The 6,204-nt window shown below is 34.8% G+C and overlaps 1 non-coding gene across 1 annotated transcript; it reads left to right on the top strand.

The window, feature by feature from the left end:
• The first annotated feature begins 1,845 nt into the window (after positions 1–1,845).
• TRNAL-AAG lies at positions 1,846–1,926 on the top strand. Its single transcript has one exon. It is a non-coding gene; the product is annotated as a tRNA-Leu (tRNA).
• The last annotated feature ends 4,278 nt before the right edge of the window (positions 1,927–6,204 follow it).

Genomic DNA, 6,204 nt, shown 5'->3' with positions numbered 1-6,204 from the left:
TGATGATAGCTACCCAAGCTGCCCCATCGAGCATGCTAGAGAAGATGCATTGGCTGTTGGATTTTTTCACTAGGAGGGATGAAAGGTGCACATCCTCGATGGTACATGTAAGTGCACAAGCATGCCATCAATGTCAGTAATCGAAAAGAAAACAGAGTGAATGATTTGTAGAATGGATCTTGATGTCTTAACGTTTAAGGACTTTCACTACTATGATACCACCTACTTAAAAGAGGAGGATGTAGGTTATAGACGTGGCCACGATTCTATGCTAACAACTATGGATAAACTAGAAAAAAGCAAGGTAATTAGAGCAAAAAAATAAAGATAAATACAATGATAAATTAAAGGTAAAGAAAAGATAACAATCAATGTTTGATGTCTATGGTCCTCCTTCAGTTACATCTCACCATTTATACATGACATTATAACTAGTTTGGTAACCATTCCTCTCTAGTGCTGACATATGTCCACCTTTAATTTCTACTTCTTTGATAATTAACAATATTTGGCACCAACTATCCTTCACTATCCATGTTATGATAATTGCTAGGTCTTCTAACATATAGTGATCCTTCTACAAGATTGACAAAAGGAACCCCATAAATCACTATGCCCATCGGCCTTAAATCAGGCACAATTTGACCTTATTCGATCTATCGTTGATGGTTAACTAGTTTTGAACAAAGCTCTCTTTATTTGGCCTGAGGGGTATAATAGATCTCATGTAGAACCATTCCTAAGATTACTCAGCATATTTTCTAAATGGAGTCGAGGGTACCAAGGCTTCAACCTCTGAGTTACTCAATTTAAGGGTGCTTGGCTCGAGACTCCTCCATGATTATCCTATCCAAACCTTGCACATGGTGAATATGCATGTACCCTTTTTAGATGCCATCATTAGCCAGAATGTAATGTAAACAAGGTTTTTGACTTCTGACCTGATGAGTCGCCTTGCGTTCAGATCCTTGACAATGAGTGAATCATTATGAAGTGGAAACCTAGTTTCCACTTGGACCCCGACCATACATGGTGGATTTTTGGATTTAGAAGCATCCACCTCTCAATTTTTTGTGCACTATTCGACATGATGGCAAATATGTATCTCAAAGTCCACTATGTATCACTGGTTGACTTGAAGTCAACACTAAGTTTGCACGTTGCGTGGAGTATAAACTACTTTAAAATTTTGGTTGTGGTAGAGTTGGTAATATTTTAGAAATAAAGATGGAAAAATTTAAAGTAGTTGTTACTAAAAAATGCAGAAGTATTTCAAAAACAAAAATTATTGAAGCTTTGGCATTGAGGGAATGATTAAAGTTGGGCTAGATATTGGTTTCCATGGCTTCGAGCTAAAAGAGGCACCTTAGTTATTATATAAGGATTGCACAAAAAGAAAAACTTTTGATAATGGTATTGGAGATTTTAATTATTCTCTTTTTCTTACTAAAATTGCAGGTGGGGTTTTGTTCTACTACATCCCTCATCACGGTAACGACACATCTTAGTTGTTAGTCAAGTATGCCTTATTTTTGGATGTTTATGAAGCTTGAAGGAAATCTTATCTTATCTTTGTAATATCGTATCGTCAAGCTATATAACTTTTTTCTTTTACGACATAAATAATATTCTCATGTTATCATCTTAGCGGGGAGAAAACTCCATCCTTATAACCCTAGAATAGTAGCATTTTCATTATGGACCATGACCTACCTAAGTAGTGGTTAGAATTACTAGAGAAGTTAAAAATTTGGGATTTAGCATGTTTGTTTCTTTACATTTATTTTTTCCTGACTAATCCTATATTCAATTTGAATTAATACATAATAAAAGGGTTATTAACAAGTTGAGATGGCCGAGTTGGTCTAAGGCGCCAGATTAAGGTTCTGGTCCGAAAGGGCGTGGGTTCAAATCCCACTCTCAACAGGTTCTTTTTGGGAAGTTTTTAATTCTTTTTCTCCTTTATAATTCTTCTAAAGAAAGGTTTCCTATTGTTCAAGAAATCTTGAGCTTAGTCCACACGTCTAACATCAATATATAATTTTAAAATTATATCTTGTTAATTCTTTTTTAAAACTAAATTATAATTCTTCGAAAAAGTTTCTAAATTAACATTGAAAAAGTGTTCAAATGAATTTTGAGTCCAATCCTCAACCCTTAATACTTTCCCTTTTCTTTTTAATATGTAGAAGCAAACAAATTAATAGAATTAGAACATCTAAAATATGGGGAAAAAATTAGTTCAATAAAAAAGTTCTGATATCAATGTAATTCTACATATATCTGTGCATATTGATTATTTTAAACAAATATAATATATATTTTGTAAAAAAAGATTGTTACACTAATAGTTAAAGGCATTTGGACTTAATGTAGGGTGAAATATCATGCACTAGATTTTTTATTTTCCTTTCGGTCAAACACAAATTGCTATTTAGAACTAAAAAGTGCTAATTTCCTGGCTAGCATTGCCTAGTGATAGTGCATTAAGAGTAGGGATTTGTGTACGATCTTAAGATATGGTAACTACTTATGTAGCTTGCCATGGAGAAAATGTAATACTAACCAAATTCTTATATAACTTGTAAGGCCCAATTTGATCTATGTAAGCTAATTTAGGTCGTAATGGCAATATTCTTCTAATTATTAAAATATTATAAAATTATGGATGATGTGATTAAAGCCAAAAAGGCATTGATTGAGATGGACGAATAGTTGTATTAAAGAACAAAAAGAGTCGTGCACAACCATGGTTACAAAGAAGAATGCCAATTAAGATGGAACGAAGGGCTTTGATTAAAGACATAGTGAGAATTGGTTGAGATGGAATTTGGAAGTTTGAGCTTAAAAGTTTCTAAGTTCCCAATGAGAATAGAGAGCTCAATTAGGATTCCCAGTTTCTTTAAGGAAAGTAACATATTCTCTCTCAAAAGAGTGATCTTGCACTTCACCCCTGGCTTTCGCAAGGAGGAGTGATTTTTTTTCTTTTTGGCTAAGCACATGGAACCGGCCTCCAGGGCTTTCTCACTATACACGTAAGATATTCAATAATTTACAACTTTTGTCTTTCGCAAAATATTCAATCTCTGTGCAGGAACTAGATTGTATCTTTCGCAAGAAAGAATGATTCATCTTCCTTCGCATGCATTCACCGTTGGATCACTATATGCACAGATCTCAAATTTCTCAGAATTCCATCATTCATCCATAGGCACAGCTCTCAAAGTAAGCAGCTGATAATTCAACAGTAGATTCTTGCAAAAGAAGGTGAATCCTTCTTTAAAGCGAAAGATACAACCCTCTCACTACTTATACACACATCTCCCCTTCTGGTTTTCCTCGCCCCCACCACCCCCGCCGCATTCAATCATGAATCAGCCTCCGATTGCGCATGCAGGAGTGAAGCTGTATTTTTTGTATGCGGCTCATGCAAGCACATGGGACACCAGTGTGGCCATCATCAAGCGTTTAAGGTGTCACCTAAAACCTACATACCCTTGTAATAGCAATAATAATGGTAATGGTAATAGTAATAGTAACAATAATTAATACATAAACACTAGATTAATGATCAACACAAGGAATAATAACTTTTGAGAAGCAAGATCACAGTAAAATGATGCCTTTTAATCCTTGAGGGTGTCAAATGATGCATTGTAATTTAGTTTCCCTACAGTGGATTCTAAGCATAGGTGATTCAATGAAAACATCAAGGACTGAACACAGGCAAAACTCATTTGGCTATGAAAGAAAGCATTGTTAGTGAGGCTGATACTGGTATATGCAGTGTTCTTGACACCATCGTAATTGGTTACTCCGCCCACCAGGAAAGAAGGCCCAAACCATCTCCATATATATCTCCTGACAAAAAAAAAATTTGTGAAAACAGTGATCACATTTACTTCGGCCACTAAGAAGGAAGGCCCAAACCTTCAACCTTCAAAAAAATTATTTTGCAAACACAGTTCCATATTGTAACATGTTGGGTCATGCGAGATAACTCATCTGTACCAAATCAACAAGTCATTTTATTGCAAAATCTTATCAAACTCCAGTTACTTCAGATGGAATGTCATTTATGTAAGCAAAGTATCACTTAGTCAAAATTTATGATATCTGTCTATATACTGCTTACAGAACAGCAAGCATTTCAATGCCGCTAATCAATACCAACCAAGGGCATTTGTCTTCAACAGGCAACAGCACTGAAAAATGCCTACCAGTATCTCATATCTCAACCAAGTTTCTATAGGTCCATATTGATATTTTACCTGTTCTCAATATATATATATTGATACGTCGAATGAAATGCTATCTATACTGTTAGCAATGGTGTCAATTGTAAGGCAATGGAACGTCTCCACTTCACCTACCAGTGTCTCATTTATCCAAGTGTCTGTAGGTGCTTTTATTTTTTTGAATGGTATGTCAGATGAAGTTCTATCTGCATTGTTATCCAGGTATCAGTGTTCATGCATTAAAAAGTGGTTGGCACTTCACCTGTAAGGATTGAGACGTGATACCTTCATACAATGTAAATATAATGACACACAGGGACATATATAGATATATGTGCATGAATTTGAGAAGAGAGGGGGGGGAGAGAGATCCGGAGACTAATGCTAGAATACTTTTGAAACTAGTTTGCCCCCACCTACTTCTAACGTGAAATCAATGATTTAAAATGCATCAGAAAATAGTTCATCAGCTAAAAACACATTATGGGTCATGTATTTTGAGAGTCTAAACTATCGATCTTGTTATAGACATCTTAAAAAACTTCTGAATCAAAGCATGATATGCAGGAGCATTAGATCAGTGGTACACTTTCACTTCCAAGCGAAGGTCTGGGGATCGAGCCTTGAAGTGGGGGTTATCCCCAGAGATCTTCAATCCCACCCTGTCCAGGCATTTTCCTAAAGCAAAAATCCAAGTCCATGAACAATAGAACTCAGACTGCCCAGGCAACTAGAAGGGTAGTAATGGGGTGGCTCTGGCCTCCCCTATCTCAAGGTGAAAAAGAAAAAAAGAAAAGAAATCAGAGCATGATATCTTATAATTAAAATTGTCCACTTTATATGTACTTGATGTATAGGCAAGAAAGTTCCAAGGATGTGATTGTGTCTGTTTGTAGGCAATATAAACATTGTGAATTTTCATTTTAAAAGGGCTGTCATGATATTATTGGATATATTTAATACTTTTCGATAAATTAACATTCCAAAATAACTTAAAGCATAATCAATGATTGTAAACAATTAAAAGAATTCCAAAATATATTGCAGTCCGTGAAATTTACACTAAACTAATTGCTAACATGATAGATGTGCTGAAGTTTACCATTTCTGTTCTAAAGCACGTGGCAGAGATTGCTAAACTTCCACAATTCTCCATCTTATTGGAGGTTGGAGCCAAGGTTTAAAAAAGCAACTATGGTATATAAGAAAAGTCAAGGTAATGCATACGCTCAATTGACGCCTAAGCATTTCATATTTAGAAAAAATAAAAGATAAATATATTCATAATAATATATCAAAATAATATAAGTTTTAGAGAAAGCTCAATAAAGATTTATAAAAAAAAGAAAAAACCTTAGAGAAAAGTGGTGAGCCACACATCCAGGGACGGGCATATATGGGCCATTTAGGCAAGGTATAGAACCCATTAACATATAAAGGTAGCCTACACCCATGCAGTGTAGTTAGGAGGCAATATATGCATATGGGGCCATATATGTGGCTGCATAGACCATTTTTAAAACAATGGTTGGAGTTGTGATCCTGAGCAAAACATTTCATAGGTTACTTTTTCAACACAGGCTTACATAAGTTTTGTTTTTAACATAATCTAGTTTTTTCCATGGGACTCTAGACTAACATGTCTCATATACTTATTAGCATTAATGCCTCATTTATGAAAGAAATTACAGAAAATTACTTATATATAGCTAAATATATAAAATTACTTACATATTAGCAAATATATGTACATCTATGTATGCATGTGAGCATCTGAATATGAATATGGGTGTATCCACAGATGTGGGTATTTTGTGTTCTTACATTCTTATATATGATGTATGTCCACGAATATATTTTATGTAATTGATAGCTGTGCATGTATTGGTGGCAATTTCTAACCTAAATCTGCTAACTACCCAAATTCACTTGAAATTGAAATTAAAGGGTTTCCGCCAGTTTTTGG

This window comes from Phoenix dactylifera, unplaced genomic scaffold (genome assembly GCF_009389715.1).
Source record: "Phoenix dactylifera cultivar Barhee BC4 unplaced genomic scaffold, palm_55x_up_171113_PBpolish2nd_filt_p 001449F, whole genome shotgun sequence".
NCBI classification, from domain to species: Eukaryota; Viridiplantae; Streptophyta; class Magnoliopsida; order Arecales; family Arecaceae; genus Phoenix; species Phoenix dactylifera.
This window is presented reverse-complemented; position numbering and strand designations above follow the sequence as displayed.